This window comes from Balaenoptera borealis (assembly GCF_965194805.1).
Source record: "Balaenoptera borealis genome assembly, chromosome: 4".
Lineage (NCBI taxonomy): Eukaryota > Metazoa > Chordata > Mammalia > Artiodactyla > Balaenopteridae > Balaenoptera > Balaenoptera borealis.
Window position 1 is genome coordinate 150,604,704 of NC_138861.1, and position 19,354 is coordinate 150,624,057.

The 19,354-nt window shown below is 44.3% G+C and overlaps 1 long non-coding RNA gene across 3 annotated transcripts; it reads left to right on the forward strand.

The window, feature by feature from the left end:
• The first annotated feature begins 70 nt into the window (after positions 1-70).
• Positions 71-7,949, forward strand: LOC309627776. 3 transcript variants are annotated; one of them, XR_014243951.1, is made up of 5 exons: positions 71-368; positions 2,395-2,453; positions 3,374-3,520; positions 6,502-6,681; positions 7,439-7,949. It is a non-coding gene; the product is annotated as an uncharacterized lncRNA (long non-coding RNA). The 3 variants fall into 3 exon arrangements; XR_014243952.1 differs by lacking the exon at positions 6,502-6,681; XR_014243953.1 differs by lacking the exons at positions 6,502-6,681; positions 7,439-7,949 and adding an exon at positions 4,414-6,488.
• The last annotated feature ends 11,405 nt before the right edge of the window (positions 7,950-19,354 follow it).

Below are 19,354 nucleotides of genomic sequence, written 5' to 3' on the forward strand. Positions count from 1 at the left end.
TCCGGGCGCTTCCGGGGCGGGACGGGCCTGAGCTCACGGGCCTCTCGTGTACTTCCGGGGCGGGACGGGCCTGAGCTCACGGGCCTCTCGTGTACTTCCGGGGCGTCTGCCCGCAAGGCACCGCCAGCCCCTTGTTAAGGTCTGAACCAATCCGGCTGTCTCGGGTGTGTGGAGTCTATGCTGTGTGCCGTGCCTCCTGCTAGGAGCTGTCACGCATTTTGCCGCGTTTGCTCCTCAGCAGCCTGCTGAGTCAGGTGCCATCGCCCTGAGAGCCCTCGTGTGTCTTGGGCAGGTCTGTGCAGAGGACGCCGTCTCCGACCATGACTTCGAGTTGGGCTGCCGTTACCTCGCTAAGTGACCTCCAGAAGGCAAGCTGACTTCCTGGGTCTGGGTGTCCCTGTGCGGGATTGGACCCCGGGACTTTCTTGGGGCCGCATTCAGACCCCTTTACTGCCCGGTGCCTCCATCTCCGGCTTCTGGGTGTGCTGGGGGCCAACAGCTGACAGCCACCCCCTTCTCTGAATAGTTAATTGTCCTTGGCTGATGGGAACTGCTGCACCCTGGAAGTTATCACTCCCCAAACACCTGGAGCTCATGATTGACTGGGGTTGCAGTATAAAGGCCCAGCTCCTTTGCCTCCAAGAGAGTTGACTCGTGCTATTCGTGCTCCGAGCTCCTCTGGAATGAAGTTGAAGGTAGTCTTCAGCTAAGACCACATCCCTGCTGCTTTCTCCTGCTATCTTCACATCCTCCTCCCCAGAGCCTTCCCTTGTTAAGGCTTATGCACCCGACCTCCCTTCTAAGGCTCTCCTTTAAGGAGACCAGGCCCAAGGCAGACTCCAAGGTGTGTCTCCGAGCCTTAAATGTGATGAGTCTATAACGAGTCAGTTTTCCCAAGCTCTGACGACGACAGTCTAAGCTTCTACCACCTTCTCACCAGTACACACTAACCATGAATGTTAATAATAACCATTTAATGACAGCTGAGGTTTATCTAGTTTATCACCTGCCAGGCACTAGATCAAGCCCTTTAAATGGATTATTTTATTTGGTTAACACAACAACCCTTTGAAGTAGGTAGTCTTATTATTTTTTATTGCAGACAGAGAAATGATGTCAGACTATAAAGTAGCATATCCAAAGTAACACAGCTAAACAGCCACAGAGCCAAGATTCAGAGCTATCGGTCTGACTCTGAGCCTGAACTTTGAATCTCCACACTTTGCTAACATCTCAGAAAAACAAAAAACATCTTCTCCTTTCCAGTGGTTCTTGTTATGGGCTGAATTGGGTGCTCCCCAAAATTCATATATTGAAGGCCTAACTCTCAGTAGGTCATGATGTGATTTTATTTGGAGACAGTGCTTTTAAAGATATAATTAAGTTAAAATGAGGTCATTTGGGTGGGCTCTAATCCAGTGTGACTGGTGTCCTTAGAAAAGAGATTGGGACACACAGGCACAGAGGGAAGACCATGTGCACACATGGTGAGAAGGTGGCCATCTAGGAGCCAAGGAGAAAGGCCTGAGGAGAAACAAACACTGCCAACACCTTGATCTTGGACTTCTGGCCTTTGGAACTGTCAGAAAGTAAATTTCTGTTGCTTAACTCACCCAATCTGTGGTACTTTATTATGGCAGCCCTAGCAAATAAATACAGTCTGTATTAGATTTATATCTCTTCATAACAAATACCACAAACTTAGTAACTTAAAACTAAGTTTTATGATTTATGATCTCAGCATCTGTGGGTGAGGAGCCTGGGCATAGCTTGGTGGGTCCTCTGCAGGGTTGCATTCGAGGTATTGGCTAGGGCTGTGTTCGCATCTGGAGTCTCGACTGGGGAAGGATCCAGTTCCACTCTCACTCAGGTTGTTGACAGAATTAATTTCCTTGCAGTGCAGCAGTAGGACTGAGGCCCTGGCTTCCTGCTAGCCACTAGCCAGAGGCCACCCTTGACGCCTAGAAACATAGGCCTCCCTAAATAGCCGTTGACATTTCTGTGAATTAAAACTATGATGTTCTAGGTTTATGTATAAAATAGATAACTAGTGAGAACCTACTGTATAGCACAGGGAACTCTACTTGGTGTTCTGTGGTGACCTGGATGGGAAGGACATCCAGGAGGGAGGGGATATATGTATACGTAAGGCTGATTCACTTTTCTGTACAGCAGAAACTAACACAACGTTGTAAAGCAACTATACTCCAGAAACAAACAAACAAACAAACAAACAAAACTCCTAGGTGACGCAGAATCAGTGATCCCTGGGAATCCCTCTGGCAGTGTGTCCTTATTCAGCTGGGCATGGCTGGGGGAGATGCAGACACTGGGTGGGGGTCAGACCTTACAGGGGCTGCTGAACATCTCTGTTCCTTTTCCTATCCTGTTCAGGAGTGAGAATCCCCAGAATAATGAGAGGACAACCAGCAGGGGAAGGAAGTCCCTGGGAGGTGAGTTGGTCTGTTTGTATTTTCCTTATTTTAGCATGCATTTTGTTATTGTGTGTTTTTGCTAGGAAATCACCAATTTCCTGTGGATTTCCAGTTTGATGCAATAGGTTTCTCTTATTTGAGTTTTAATTTTTCCTCTTTCTCTAGTTTTCAACAGAATTGTCACAATTAACGAACAAATTTTTAATGCAGTTGTTTGTTTTATAGTCCTTTGTATAATTTGAGTACAAATTCTTTATCAGATATGTGTTTTGCAAAATATTTTTCTCCCAGTTTGTTGCTTGGGTTTCAGTTTTCTGAAAAAGGCATTTCACCAAATAGAAATTTTTAATTTTATAAAGAACACGTTACTGGGATAAACCATAATGGAGAAGAATGTATATATATGTATAATAACTGAGTCACTTTGCTGTACAGCAGAAATTAACACAATATTGTAAATCAACTATACTTCAATAAAAAAAATAAATGTACAAAGAACATGTTATTAACTTTTTTCCTTTTGTGCATTGGCTTTTTGTGTTGTGTGTTAAAAGTCAAAGCTCATGATCTATGTGACCAAACCCATGGTCATGTAGATTTTCTTCTATGTTTTCTTTTATAGTTTTTATACTTTTATATTTTAAATTTGTCTGTGGACACTTTGGAATGACTTTTGTTGTAAGTTGCAAAGTCTGTGTCTACATTCATTTCATTGCATATGATTTCTGATTGTTCTATACCTATTTTTCAAGAAGTCATGGTATATTTGCTGCCATATGTTTGAATTTCCAAACATTAGTGGATTCAGCAGGACGGCCAGCAGGGAACTCGGTCTCCTCTGAACTGGGAGTGGGTGCAGCCTGCATTTCCCACTTTGCCAGCACAGGGCGACAAGCCCGCCCCTCTTACCAGTGTGCACCTGCCTTTTCTGCCCACAGGCCTGGCCCTGTGCACAGCTGACAGGAGTGTGGCCTCCTCAGGAACTTCCAAGGATTTGGCTTCGGGACAGTGCAGGGCTGCACCCACACTGAGATGAGCTCGGTTTCCTCAGGACCGGCTGGGAGGTGCCTCCATGGGAGAAAAAGGTGAGGAAAAAGTGGGGAGAAGGTTGCTGTGCTGACTGCGTGGCTGACTGCCCGGGGGTGGGTGTCTGTTTCCAGAGGACCCAGCGGAGGAGTGGCTGGATGTGGAAAATTGTGGGTTTTAGTGAGTTTTGTGTGTGGTGCAGTGTCCAGTGTCCTCCTCTGGCTTGTGATGTTCCATTTTCCAGGCAGTTTATTGAGGGGACTGTCCTTTCCCTGGTGTATGTCCTTGGCAGCTTTGGCATAAATTAACTGACCACATGTGTGTGGGCTTATTCTTGGGCTCGCTATTCTATTCTTATGGCCCCTTTGTCTCTTTTTGTGTCATTTCTACACTGTTTGGTTACTGTAGCTTCGTAATATGGTTTGAAGTCAGGGAGTGAGTTTCCTCCAGCTGCTGTTCTCCTTTCTCAGGATCCCCTTGGCTGTTTGGGGTCCTTTGTGGTTCCATACAAATGTCAGGACTGTTTGTTCAGTTTCCGTGAAAAATGCCTTTGGCATTTTTGTAGGAATTGCATTGAATGTGTATATTTGGGTAGAATGAACATTTTAGCACTACTAATTTTTTCTATCCATGAGCACAGGATATCTTTCCATTTATTTACGTCTTCAATTTCTTCATCAATGTCATAACATTTTCAGTGTGCAGGTCTTTCACATCTTTGGGTAAGTTTATTCTTAGGTATTTTGTTCTTCTGATGTTACTGTAAATGGGGTTGTTTTCTTAATTTCTCTTTCTGATGGTTCATTATTAGTGTATAGGAACACAGCTAATTTTTGTCTACTGATTTTGTATCGTGCAGCTTTACGGAATTCATTTAGTAGTTCTAATAGATTTTTGGTGGGTTGATGTGGAAAACTGGAATTAGAAATCCCACTGTTTCTACCACATCCAGGTCATCCAGAACACCCAAGACGGGACTTCCCTTGTGGCGCAGTGGTTAAGAATCCACCTGCCAATGCATGGAACGCGGGTTCGATCCCTGGTCCGGGAAGATCCTACATGCCGCGGGGCAGCTAAGCCCGTGAGTCACAACTACTGAGCCTGCATGCTGCAACTACTGAAGCCCTTGCACCTAGAGCCCGTGCTCCGCAACAAGAGAAGCCACCACAATGAGAAGCCCGCGCACGGCAACGAAGAGTAGGCAACGAAGAGTAGCCCCCGCTTTCCGCAACTAGAGAAAGCCTGCGTGCAGCAATAAAGACCCAACGCAGCCATAAATAAATAAATTAATTAATTAATTTAAAAAAATAACTAGACTGTTTTTTTTTCAAAGTTTTAATTAATTAATTAATTTATGGCTGTGTTGGGTCTTCGTTTCTGTGCGAGGGCTTTCTCTAGTTGTGGCAAGTGGGGACCACTCTTCATTGCGGTGCGCGGGCCTCTCATTATCACGGCCTCTCTTGTTGCGGAGCACAGGCTCCAGACGCGCAGGCTCAGTAGTTGTGGCTCACGGGCCCAGTTGCTCTGCGGCATGTGGGATCTTCCCAGACCAGGGCTAGAACGCGTGTCCCCTGCATTGGCAGGCGGATTCTCAACCACTGCGCCACCAGGGAAGCCCCAGTGTACAATTCTTGTACACCTTTTTCCTCACCTCTATTGGAGGCTGATTCAGAACACACACAACCTCCTGGAGAAACTTGCCCTGACCCTGCCATGTACTGCCACCTAGCTGGCCTGGTACTGAGTCACCAAAAACTTCTGTTCTTTACTTGATTCTTAATTCCTTTGGAATTCTTTACTTTACTGTTGTAAATGTTTATTGTCCTTGTAATAAATCTTTTAAAAATAAAAATGAAATATTGTACTTTAATTACTCCATAGATGAGTGATGAATGGATCACACTTGACATATGATTGTAATCGTTTTAGAATTATTAAAGTAATACGCACATGTTATAAGAAATTGAAATATTACCTAAAGAAAAGAGGTTTGCCAATCCCACCCCCAGAGGTGACCGTCTTGAATAGTTTGGTGCATCTCTCTTAGGGTCTATCTGTCTCTATCTCTGTCTCTCTCACACACAAGCAGATTTATTTACATTTATGTTGATTTCACATCTATGTAGTCTTACAGATGGGATCCTGGGTGCAGATGGTTGGTCCTCGTGCTTCCCACCTAAGAGGACCCTGAAGTCTCCCCTGTAATCAGGGGAGTGGGGGCATTTGAGGGCATTTCCCTCTAAATATGCCTTAGTGACATATTGATTATTTTGAATTAATGTTACTTAAGAGCCGTGCAAGAGAGACACTTTCTACCTCTTTTTAGGAAGAAATAAATCTCTCCTGTGAAAGGTACCCCACCTGGGGGCTGAGACCTGAGGGCAGAGGGCTGCAGGCGTGCTGGCCCCTGCAAATCAATTCATTCTGGGAACCTTCTGTCGTGACTACTGAGGCGCCAGTTAGCTTTGTGATGACCAAAGCCAACTACTCTCTCTGCCTATTTCTGAGAAAAGGCCTGAGTCTGAGCCATTTTAGATTCTCTGGATTTCTTGGCATATGGACTGACCTGCACCCTCTCATCCTGACAGACCCCTTGTAGAAACACCTTCACTTTAAGAGTTCTTTCACCTCGTCCAGAAAATAAAGCCCCCATCCCCATCCCTGTCCCCAACAAACAAGCAGACAGATATCCGGCTGCTCTCCTACCTCAGCCACTTCAGAGAGTCACTCTCTTAGAAATACCTTAAGCTCAATGACATACTGCTGTCTCCCTTTCTCTGGCACCATGCCATCCCTGGGTGAGCCCCGTCTTATGTGGGCTTGACGGCACCACTTAGATGAGCCAGAGACAGTACCCCAAAGTGTCCTGATGGTACCACCATACATTGAAAATGATCTACACACCAAATTGGCCTTAAACACGGTGGTCCAGAGACCAGGGATGTGCATGTGCCTCTGATGAAATCATTGCTCAGGAGACCCCAGCATCTATCATCCATCTTCTCCATGTTCTTCTGACCTTTGCTCTTCCTCTTTTTAGCTGATATCTTGCTAGATTGTTCATGGACAAATTAGATCCCATCTGGCAAGAGGAGAATCATCTTCCCAACACATGAGAAGAGAACAGTCATGGGCCCGCACCCATCTTATCCTCCTCTGCCTGCCCAGCCCGTCATGTCAGAAACATGTGTCCCTCCTCCTGTCAGAAGCCAGATGCCAGGTAAAGGACTTAGATGTAAAGGAAACCAGAATATTGTCTCGAGCTACAGACACTTCAAAAAACAAAGCAAAAACAACATTCCCCTCCCCCCCCAACAGCAATACACCAGGTGCAGAAGGGGGTGCTGAGCCTTCCCCTTCTCTTTCCTGGAAGCAGCAGATAACATGTCATGCCTCACCCGCCCCAGGAAGACACCTTCCCTCTCCTGGAAGGAGAGTGACATTGTGATCGTCAGGGGCAGAGAGTGGAGAATGAGAGAATTCTGTACAAACAGACCTTGTTCAACATAACTCTCAACCTCCTTAGCCTCCCCACTTAGTGTGGTTCCTTTTCCACAATCGCCTCTCTTTGTTCAACCCAACAGAAAAGAATTTAGGTTTTGCCACTTCTCTGGGTCTTTCTCCATTTCCTTAGGAGGGCGTCCTGGGTCAGGTAAAACTTGCGGGAAATAAATGTGTATGGTTCCCTCCCGTGAGTCTGTCTCGTGTCCATCTACTTCTCCGGACCAGCCTCCAGCTCTAAGAGGGTGGAGGTCAGGTCCTGTCCCGGCCACATCTTCCTCGCCGGCATCTGAATTCTGCCTCCTTCCTTGGCTTGGTTCCTCAGCATGCTGCCATGCTCTCAGCGACCATCTCCAGAAGCTCTGGGAACGTGGGCTGCGTCTTTCCAAATGAAACGCGTTCTTACTATACGATCCAGCCCTCAAACTCCTTGGTACTGATGGACCCAAATGAGTCGAATGCTTCCATCTACACAGAAACTTGCATCTGGACGTTTACGGCAGCTTTATTCATAACTGCCAGAACTTGGAAGCAACCAAGACGTCCTTCAGGAGGTGAATGGACACACAGACTGGTCTCCATCCATGCAACAGAATGTTCTTCAGCACTGAAAAGATATGAGAGAGATATGGAGCCATGGGGAGATGGGAGGGGCACCTTAAGTGCATGTCACTTACCAAAAGAAGCCAATCTGGGGCTTCCCTGGTGGCGCAGTGGTTGAGAATCTGCCTGCCAATGCAGGGGACACGGGTTCGAGCCCTGGTCTGGGAAGATCCCACATGCCGCGGAGCGACTAGGCCCGTGAGCCACAATTACTGAGCCTGCGCGTCTGGAGCCTGTGCTCCGCAACAAGAGAGGCCGTGATAGTGAGAGGCCCGCGCACCGCGATGAAGAGTGGCCCCCACTTGCCACAACTAGAGAAAGCCCTCGCACAGAAACGAAGACCCAACACAGCCATAAATAAATAAATAAATAAATAAATAAATAGAAATTAAAAAAAAAAAAAAGCCAATCTGGAAAGGTGGCATAGCTTAGGGTACCAACCACATATGACATTCAGGAAAAGGCAAACCAAAGAAAGGGTGGGTTGCCAAGGGTTTGTGGCAGGGTTGAGGGGTGGGGCATGATAAACAGGTCGAGCACAGAGGATTTTTTTTTTTTTTTGGTATCTTTTTAATAACTTTATTGAGGTAAAATTCACATACCATACAATTCACCCATTTAAAGTATACAATTCAGTGGCTTTTAGCATAGTCACAGAATTGTGCATCTATCACCACTATCAATTTTAGAACCTTTTTATTACCCCCAAAAGAAACTTTGTACTTTCAGTCTCTACTTCTCAGTACTCTCAAATCCCCCAGCTCTAGGCAACAACTAATTTTCTATTTTCTGTCTCTGTAGAGTTGCCTATTGTGGACATTTCATAAAAATGGAATTATACAACATGTGGTCTTTTGTGACTGGCTTCTTTCATTTAGCATAATGTTTTCAAGGTTCATCCATGTTGTACCATGTGTGAGTACTTCATTCCTTTTTATGGCTTAATAATATTCCACTATATGGATATACTACGTTTATTTATTTATGAGTCGAGCATTTGGGTTATTTCGACTTTTTAACTATTATGTGTGATACCGCTATGAACATTCACGTACAAGTTTTTGTGTGCATAAACGTTTTTATTTCTCTTGAGTATGCATACCTAGGAATGAAATTAATGGGTATGTATACCCAGTGTATATGTTACTGGGTCATATGGTAACTGCATGTTTAATCATATGAGAAATTGCCAGACTGTTTTCCAAAGTGGTTGTACCATTTTACATTCCCACCAACATTGTTTGAGGGTTCCAGTTTTTCCACATTCTCACTAATATTTCATATCTGTTTTTTAAAAAAATTATTATAAACTGGGCTTCCCTGGTGGCGCAGTGGCTAAAAACCCGCCTGCCAATGCAGGGGACACGGGCTCAAGCCCTGGTCTGGGAAGATCCCACATACCGCGGGGCATCTAAGCCCGTGAGCCACAACTACTGAGCCCACGTGCCACATCTACTGAAGCCCGTGTGCTCTACAGCCCGTGCTCCACAACAAGAGAAGCCACTGCAATGAGAAGCCCGCACACTGCAACAAAGAGTAGCCCCCCCCGCTTGCTACAACTACAGAAAGCCCGCGCACAGCAACAAAGACCCAACACAGCCAAAAATTAAAAAAAAAAAAAAATTATTATAACCATCCTAGTGGGTATGAAGTGGCATCTCATTGTGGTTGTGATTTGCATTTCACTGATGGCTAATGATATTGAGCATCTTTTCATGTGCATGTTGGCTATGTGTGTATCTTCTTTGAGGAAATGTATTCAGATCCTTTGCCCATCTTTAAATTGCTTTTTTTCCCTTTTATTACTGAGTTGTAAGACTTCCTTACATATTCTAATACAAGTTCCTTGTCATATATGTGCTTTTCAAATATTTTTTCCATTTGTGTCTTTTCACTTTCTTGATGGTGTCCTTTGAGGCACAAAAGTTTTTAATTTTTATGATGGTCATTTATGTTTTTGGTAATATCTAAGAAACTACTGCCTATCCAAAGTCATAAAGGCACCTATGTGAGACTGATAAAAGTTTTTTAAAGATTCAAAATCAGGAATAAAAATAGGATCACTGAAGAGTCTAAAGAGATTATAAAGATCATAAAAGCATATACAGACAATTGTATGTTAATAAATTTGAAAATGTAAGTGAAATAGAGAAAGTCCTAGAAAATACAACTTAAAAATAACACGAGGAGAAATAGAACTGAATATTCCTATAACTAGTAAAAACATTTTAATAAATTAAAACACTTCACACAAAGAAAATTCCATTTGGCTTCATTAGTGAACATTCCAGTCTTCACAAATTCTTCCAGAGAATTTTAAAAAGGAGAATACACTTAACTCGTTTTATGGGAAGCATAATCTCAATACAAAACCCAACAAAGACAGTAAGAGAAAGGAAAATTATAGGCGAAGTCATTCATGAATATAGTTGAAAAAACCCTGAGTGGGAATAAGATGGAGTAAGCACATCCCTCTTGGTCTTTCCCACTGAATGCAGCTATAAAACCTAGCCAGAATAAACAGCAGAAGCTATCTGAGGACTCTGAAAAGGACTCTGGCAAATTGGGGAAGACTGAAATATGGAGCTCTGAACTGGCAATGAGCTCACCATTTTTTATCCTCTGGTCCTTCTGCCACTTGACCGCAGACATAGGCACAGCTATGAAAATGCATGGCAGAGTGGGCTAAGTAAAGCTCTAGCTTTTACTTTTCCACAGAGGATTTTTAAGGCAGTGAAACTATTCAGTGTGATACATTCATGGCGAGATACATTTGTCAAAACCCATAGACTGTGCAACACCAGGAGTGAACCCTAGTGTAAACTCTGGACTCTGGTGATCATGATGTGTTCATGTAGATTCATCGATAGTGACCAACACACAGAATGTTGATAGGATAGTTGGGGAGAGAGAAACTCTTGAGCACCTGTGTAGGTGGGGAGGGGGTAGATGGGGAGAGCAGTAACAGCAGAGCAGGGGGCATATGACACCTCTCTGTACTCTGCCCAATTTTGCTGTGAACTCAAAACTTTAAAAAAATGATAAACCTTATTTAAGCAAAGAAACAAATAACATTCCATTAGCATCACATGGCTGTTCCTCTTCAAATCCTCAATCTGTCTGGGCCACTTGAAAGTCAAACTTCAGCGGACAGTTGGCCTTTCAACCTGCATCTTTTCAAAGCTTCTTCTGCATCTACTCTTTATCTCACTACACTTTTGTTTTTTAATTTTCAATTAAAAAAAAAATTTTGGCCGCTCTGTGAGTCTTGCAGGATCTTAGTTCTCCAACCAGGGATCGAACCCGCACCCTCAGCAGTGAAAGCATGGAGTCCTAACCACTGGACTGCGAGGGAATTCCCCAACGCTCTTTTTTTTTAAGATAGTATTTTTTCTTCTTTTTAAAAATTGATGTATACTTGACGGGCAATATTACATATTAGTTTCCTGGTATACAACATAGTGACTTGATATTTTTATACACTACAAAATAATCACCAAGATAAGTCTAGTTACTATTTGTCACCATACAATGTTATTACAGTATTATGGACTCTATTCCCTATGCTGTACATTACACCCCATGACATTCGTTTTATAACAGGAATTTGGAACCTCTCAATCTTTCTCACCTATTGCACGCATCCCTCCACCCCCCCTCCCATTTGCCAACCACCAGCATGTTCTTGGGATCTATGAATCCCTTTCTGTTTTGTTGTGTTTGTTCATTTGTTTCATTTTGTTTTGTTTTCACTTGTTTTGTTTTGTAGATTCTATATATAAGTGACATCATAAGGTAATTCTCTGCCATATTTCACTTAGCATAATGTCCTCTAGGTCCATTCATGTTGTCGTAAGATTTCGTTCTTTTTTATGGCTGAGTCATATTCCAGTGTGTGTGTGTGTGTGTGTGTGTGTGTGTAGTTTTCATATATATATATATAAATATATAAATATATATATATATAGAGAGAGAGAGGGAGAGAGAGGGAGAGAAACTATATATATGAACTTTTCTTTATCCATTTTTCTATCAATGGATACTGTGCTGGCTTCCATATCTTGACTGTTGCCAATAAAGCTGCCATGAACATAAGGGTGCATATATCTTTTTGAATTCGTTTTTTGGTTTCCTTCAGAAAGATACCCCCAAGTGTAATTCCTGCATCATATGGTATGTCTATATTTAATTTCTTGAGGAACCTCCATACTGTTTTCCATAGTGGCTGTACCAATGAGCATTCCCAGCAAAAGGGAATGAGGATTCCCTTTTCTTCACATCCTCGGCAATACTTTTTATTTGTTATCTTTTGGATGATAGCCATTCTTTCAGGTGTGAGGTGATAATCTCATTGTGGTTTGGATGTGCATTTCCCTGATGATGAGTGATGCTGACCATGTTTTCATGTGTCTTTTGGCCATCTGTATATATTCTTTGGAAACATGTTCAGTCTTCTGCCAATTTTTTATTTGGATTTTTGTTTTTCTGGAGGTTGAGTTGTGTGAGTGAGTTCTTGGTCTACTTTGTGTATGAACCACTTCCAGCTATATTGCTTGCAAATATTCCTCACATTCAGTAGGCTGCCTTTTTGTTTTGTGGATAGGTTTTTTTGCAGTTGAAAAGCTTTTCAGTTGGATGGAGTCCCATTGGTTCATTTTGCTTTTATTTCCCTTGCTTGAGGAGACAGATCCAACAAATCTTGCTAAAACTTATGTCAGTGTACTGCCTATGTTTTCTTCTAGGAGTTTTATGGCTTCAGGTCTTATATTGAAGTGTTTGATTCATTTTGAGGTTATTTTTTTAGATGGTATAAGAAAGGATTCCAGTTTGATTCTTGTGCATGTAGCTGTCCAGTTTTCTCAACACCATTTATCGAAGAGGTTATATTTTCCCCATTGTATATTGTCACCTCCTTTGTCATAGATGAATTGACCATGTAAGCATGGGTTTTTTTCTGGGCTGTCAATTCTGTCCTATGGGCATATGTGTATTTCTTTTGTTCCAATACCATATTGTCTTGATGATTCTAGATTTGTAGTATAGTTTGAGATCAGGGAGCGTGATATGTCCAGGTTTGTGCTTCTTTCTTAAGACTGTATTGACAATTCAGGTTCTTTTGTGTTTCTATACACAGTTCAGAATTCTTGGTTCTAGTTCTCCGAAAATTTCCGTTGGTATTTTGACAGAAATGGCATTGAATCTCTAAATTGCCTTGGGGTGTGGAATCATTTTAACAATACGAATTCTTCTAATCCATGAGCATGGTATGTCTTTCCATTTGTTTGTGTCGTCTTCAATTTCTTGCATCAATGTCTTCCAGTTTTCTGAGTACAGGTCTTTTACCTCCTCGGTTAGATGTATTCCTAGGTATTTTATCTTTGTTAATGTCATTGTCCATGGGGTTGTTTTCTTAATTTCTCATTCTGACATTTTGTTGTGAGTGTATAGAAATGCAACCGATTTCTCTAGATTAATTTTGTATGCTGCAACTTAACTGTGTTTTCTGATGAGTTCTATTTGGTTTTGGGTGTCATCTTCAAGATTTTCTGTATAGAGTACCATGTCATCTACAAACAGTGACAGTTTTACTTTTGCTTCTGCCATGAGATTCCTTTTATTTTTATTTTTTAAAATCTAATGACTATGACTAGGACTTCTTAGACCATGTCAAATGAAAGTGGCTGGAATGGTCAGGGTTAGAGTTAGGTTTAAGCCTAACTGGCCCTCTTCCCCTTCCTCTCTCTCCATGTCTCTGAGACCTCCATGAAGGACAGGACTAGTCCACAGTCACAAATAGCTCAGGGAGTTGAGCTGGACCATTGTTTTTCTGCCCCCTAGTCCTGGGCATAGTTTTGTGTACTGTCTGTGTATCTTCTTTGGCCAGGTGTCCATTCAGATCTTTCCCTATTTTAATTGGGTTGTTTGTGTTAGAATTATTTGTATGTTTTGAGACAAAACCTTTATTAGATATGTGTTTGCAAATATTTTTCTCCTGTCTTGTGACCTGTCTTTTGATTTTCCGAGTAAGGTCATTCACAGAGTACAAATCTTTAATTTTATTAAGTCCATGTTATTCCTTGTTTTCAGTTTTAGATTGCCTTTTTGTGTTGTGTGTTAAAACTCCAAAGCTCATGATTTACATGGGCAAACCCAAGCTCATGTCAATTTTCTTCTATAATTTTGAATAGTTTTGTATTTAAAATTTGTCTGTGGGGACTTCCCTGGTGGTGTAGTGGTTAAGAGTCCGCATGCCAATGCAAGGAACAAGGGGTCGAGCCCTGGTCCAGGAAGATCCCACATGCCACAGAACAACTAAGCCTGCGCGGCACAACTACTGAAGCTTGTGCGCCTAGAGCCCACGCTCCCCAACAAGAGAAGCCACTGCAGTGAGAAGCCCGTGCACCGCAGCGAAGAGTAGCCCCTCTCGACACAACTAGAGAAAGCCCACATGAAGCAACGAAGACCCAACGGAGCCAAAAATAAATGATAAAATAAAATAAAATTTGCCTCGGAATAACTTTGAGTGAATTTGGTATAAATTGTAAAGTTTGCATCTACATTCATTTCATTCCAAATGGTTTCCAATTAATTGTTCCTTAATTACTTTTAGAAAACTTTTGGGATAGAGGTTCCATTTCAGTTTGAATTTCCAGTTTAATGGATTCAGCAGTCCTGTCAGTAGGGCACGCTGCCTCCAGTGACCTGTGAGGGAGGCGCGGCCTGCACTTCCCGCACTGACCACAGGGTGGCGCCGAGTTCGCCTCTCTGACCCACAGCGCATGCTCGTTCCATGGAACTCGATTGTGAGGGCAGCTGAGAGGAGTTGAGCCGCCTCAGGCGCGGGGGCGGGGGCGGGGGCCTTCGGGTAGGACGCCCGGCTCGGCGTCTCTGCTGAGAGGAGCTCGGTCTCCGTCTCCTTAGGACTCGCTGGGGTTTCGGCTTCAGGACAAAGTGGGGCTGCGTCCACGCTGACTAGGGAACTAGGTTTCCTGAGGACCCAGGCGATGCCTGAGGAAAAGGTGAAGAGACGGTGAGGAAAAGTGGGGAGAAGCTTCCTGTGGGCGACTGACCGTTGAGGGGGTCCGTCTTCGTGTGAGCGAGGGAGGGCTTGGCGTGGAAAGCTGGGTGTTTGGTCAGGTTTGTGTGCAGGGTAGCCAGCGTGAGTTATGGGGCGTCCAGTTTTCCCAGCACCATTTATCGTGGGGAGTGTCGTGCTCCTTGGTGTGTCCTTGGTCCCTGTGTCATAAATTCACCGACCCCGTCCGTGTGGGTTGAATTCTGGTCTCTCTGTCCTGTTCCTCTGGTCCCTGTGCCCGTTTTGAGCCAGTTCCACACTGTTTTGGTGACTGTAGCTTCTCAGCAGAGTGTGACGTCAGGGAGGGAGATGCCTCCAGCCCGTTCTCTTTTTTCAGGGTTTCTTTGGCTATTTGGGGTCCTTTGTGGTTCCCCACAGATATTAGGAGGATTTGCTCTATTTTGGGGGAAAATACCGTGGAATTTTGGGAGGGATTGCATTCACTGTGTCCACTGCTTTGGGTAGAATGGATATTTTAACAATATTAATTGTTCCATTCCATGAGAACCGGGTACCTTTCCATTTATTGGTGTGTTTTTCAATGTCTTCATCAATGTCTTAAAGTTTTCAGTGTGCAGGTCTTTCACCTCCTTGGTTGACTTTATTCCCAGGTATTTTGTTCTTTTTGATGCATTTGTAAATAGGGTTGCTCTCTTTCTCTTTCTGATGGTTCATTATTAGTGTTTAGAAATGCAACTGATTTCTGTGTATTGATTTTGAAACTTTACTGAATTTATTAGTTCTAATAGTTTTTTTGTGGAATGAAGTGGAAAATTGGAATTCAAAAATCCCACTGTTTCTGCCATATCCAGGTCGTCCGCAACACAGAGGACAGCGGCTCCTAATATAACCTTCCCACAGTGCCTCTGAATGACATGTGGACTTTGGGTGAACTGGATCTGGGTAAGGCTTGGCTTCTACATGGAAGTTTGATGTTTTCTCTGCTTTTCTGGCATGCTATTGACATACATGATGTTTTGAAAAGTAATTTACTTTCCAGTAATTTCAAACATACAACTTTACATACATAAAAACAAGTCTTGTACCTTGATTAGATATACTCCTAAATATTGATGTTGACATTATTAAAAATGGAATTGTTCTCATAAATTCTTTTTCAGATTATTTTTTGCCAGCGTATGCATATAAGGTAGATTTTCATGAATTGATATTTTGTTCTATAACTTTGCTTAATTAGTTGATTAGCTCAAATAATTTCTTTGCTGATTATAGGTAGTTTTATATATAAGATGATGTGACCTATGTTCTGTGAAGAGACACAGTTTTAATTTTTCCATTCACCCATGGATGCCTTTTCTTTCTTTCCTCAAGATTCTGGGTAGAACTTCCAGTACACTATTGAGTAACGGTGATGAAGGTCAGCTTCCTGGCCCTGTTCCTGATTTCAGGAGTAAATCTTTCAGTCTTTAACATTGAGCATGATGTTTGCTGTGGCTTTTTGTACTACTCTTTTCCATATTGAACAGATTTCCTTTTATTCCTGCTTTCTTGAGTATTTATCATGAAATAACACTGGATTTTCATTGTAGATTTTTTGCATTAATTGATACGATTATGTGTTTTTACTTCACACCATTTTTGTGGTTTAATACATTGCTTACTTTTAAATATGTTGAGCAACCTGAAATTTCTCGTGTAGAGATACTTGCTTATGGCATTATCCATTTAAAGTTCTGTTGGTTTCATGTTGCTATTATTTTGTGATAGATTTTTACATTCATATTTATAAGTTGTACTGGGGTAGTTTTCTTGTTTTTTTCCTTTATTTTTAAAATCTTTTTTAAAATCGTGGTTTTATTTCATTTAAATTATTTATTTATTTTGGCCCCATCCCATGGCTTGTGGGATCTTAGTTCCCCAGTCAGGGATCGAACCCGAGCCCTTGGCAGTGAAAGCACAGAGTCCTAACCACTGGGCCACCAGAGAATTCCCCAGTTTTCTTTTTCAAGATGTATTTGTATAATCTGATTAGACTTGGCTTGGTGTAAGTGGTTTGGAGGGTTAGCATTAGGGCTGGGGCTGGTGTGAGGGTTGGGGCTGTGTATGGTTTATGGTTGCTGTTATGGTTTAAGTTTTATGGTTGTGAGTTATTTATGGGTATGTTAATGAATATATTTTATGGTTTGGTTATGGTTATGGTTTTGCTTATTGGTTAAGGTTTATGGTTTCGGTCTCAGGGTGTTAGGGTTCTGTGTTAGAGTGGGTGTTAGGGAATGGGTTAGAATTGGGGTACAGGTAGGATACGGGTAGAGCATGGGTTAGGGTAAGGTACAGGTTTAGGGTACGGGTTAGGCTAAGGTTAGGTCAGGGCTTAGGGTCAGGATCAGAGTTTAGGGTTAGGGTCCATGTCAGGATTAGCGTCAAGGTTGAGCGAGGCCATTGTTTTCTGCTCCTCCAGTGCTGGATTCTCATTGATAGATGAATGAAATGTCTGCTCTGGTCACCCACTGTTTCAAATTGAGCTCAGCCTTAGTCAAGGGTTCTTAGGGCCTCAGAGGTCATGCAGGGTTTCCCTCCACCCTCCCTCCTGGGAAGGGTGATGCAGGCCCCACTCTGTCTGGGCAGCCCCAGGTCCAGCATGGCCCTGACATGCAGGATACTAAGTAGACGTGATGTAAGACTCGGTGCATCAGTCTGCCAGCCCCCAGGTGCTGCCTTTTTTTTTTTTTAAATTAATTAATTTATTTATTTTTGGCTGTGTTGGGTCTTCATTGCTGCACGGAGGCTTTCTCTAGTTGAGGCGAGTGGGGGCTTCTCATTGCGGTGGCTTCTCTTGTTGCAGAGCACAGGCTCTAAGCGCGTGGGCTTCAGCAGTTGGGGCTCGCGGGTTCTAGAGCGCAGGCTCAGTAGTTGTGGTGCACGGGCTTAGTTGCTCCACAGCATGTGGGATCTTCCCGGACCAGGGCTCGAACCCGTGTCCCCTGCATTGGCAGGTGGATTCTTAACCACTGCGCCACCAGGGAAGTCTGGTGTTGCGTTCTTGAGGGCTGGTGGGGCCCTCTTGGGACTGGATGGATCCTTTGTTCCATCTGCACGGGTGTCCAAGCAGGTCTCAGAACAGCCCTTGGCCTCTGAGCGTCCAGGCAGGCACCCACGTTCCTCCAGCTCAGGTTAACCTTGGCCCCTCAAGCCCCCGTGGCCAATTACTGAGCTGATTGTGCCTTTACTCTTTAAAATTAAATCACTCTCTCCAGGTGGGCGAGAAGTTTACTTATGAACTTAGTTCCCACTTCTCCATTCTTTGGCCACTGAATAAAGCCTGTGCTCTGTCGGTCTCAGCTTTGGTTTCGTTATTCGCCTATTTGAACCAGAATGGAAAAAGGAAACGTTCCCTGTCGAGGCAGTGATCCTCAGCCAGGCTAGGGCCCGAGTAGGGTTCATATGACTTGATTTGGTAACAGTGTGTAAGGGGACGGTGGTCTCTGCCCGTGGGGTGGTGGAGGGCACACCTATAGCCACAACACTGGTTCCGTGGACAGCATGGTCCCTTGTGGGCCTGGACCGTGTGCTCTCGTCCCCCCACACCCGACACCACCTGACGGTCATGACGTGGTGACACTGGCTGCTGGGCGTCCAATCAGGAGGGACCCAGAGGCAGCTCCTGGTGCCAGACCAGACGTGTCTTTTCACGGGCCATGGACATACTGGGTCTGAGGACTTTGCTTTGTGTCTAGAGAACAAACAGAGCCGCTAGAAGCTGATCTGTGCTGTGGATTTGAAACTCATGGGCAGGGCAAGAGCTCCCACTGGACACTGGCTCGGAAGCTTCCGCACGGGTGATGACCACACCAGTGCTTCCTGCCTGAGCCCTCCAGGCTTCCCGCCTGCCTCCTGGGGCCCCAGATGCTGGGCTGATAGGGCTCAGCGGCTGCTGGGACTTGAGGTCCAGATGCTCCCAGGTGTGGGGTAAACACGCCACTACCCACTGGAGCCTCCCTTCTCTGAGGTTCAGGAAACAGGAGGACCCACCAAACTGAGCCCATCCCTGGGCTCTGCTGCAAGTCTGCTCAGATTTGCTCTCCTGATCCTGAAGACAGACCTGCGGGAAACAGGGCCTGCGATTCCCATTCTGATGGTGTTCTGTGGAATTTCCATGGGACCCCTTTCTACCCTGTTCTGAGCAAATTACTAGTCAATCCATGCTACTGTCACCCGATAAACAGACTGGGAAGTTGAGACTCCAAGAAGCCAAGTAAGCTACGCAGAAGCACAGATGTGGGAGCAGGAAGTGGGGTCTGTGCCCATCGCCCGCCCAGGGTGAACGATTGCTCCCAGCAGGTTCCATGTCCCCCCTCTGAGGGGACTGGCTCACAGGGCCTCCTCTTAGGCGGATTCACTTTGCAAACCTTCCCTTCAGCAAGATTCCTCTTACAAAACCTTCCTTTCATGGGATTCATCTCACAATGCTGTTTTTGGGGTCACCCAGGAAGTTTATATCACCCTGAAGCGTGTTCAGCCTCACGTCACCAGAGCAGCTTTCCTGGGTGATACTCACCACCTGCCCGTCCACTCCCAGCTGAGACCCAGAAGTGCTCCCTTGGGCCCCAAGCCCCACGGCTCTGCCTGGGTGCCCACTCCCCTCCTGCCTGGTCCGTCCCTCTCACGTCCCCTGCAGGGTCACCAGGAGCTCCCACTCATCCTGTGCAGGCTGTCCGCTCTGTCCTGGGGCGGCCTCCATGGTGTCAGGTAGAAG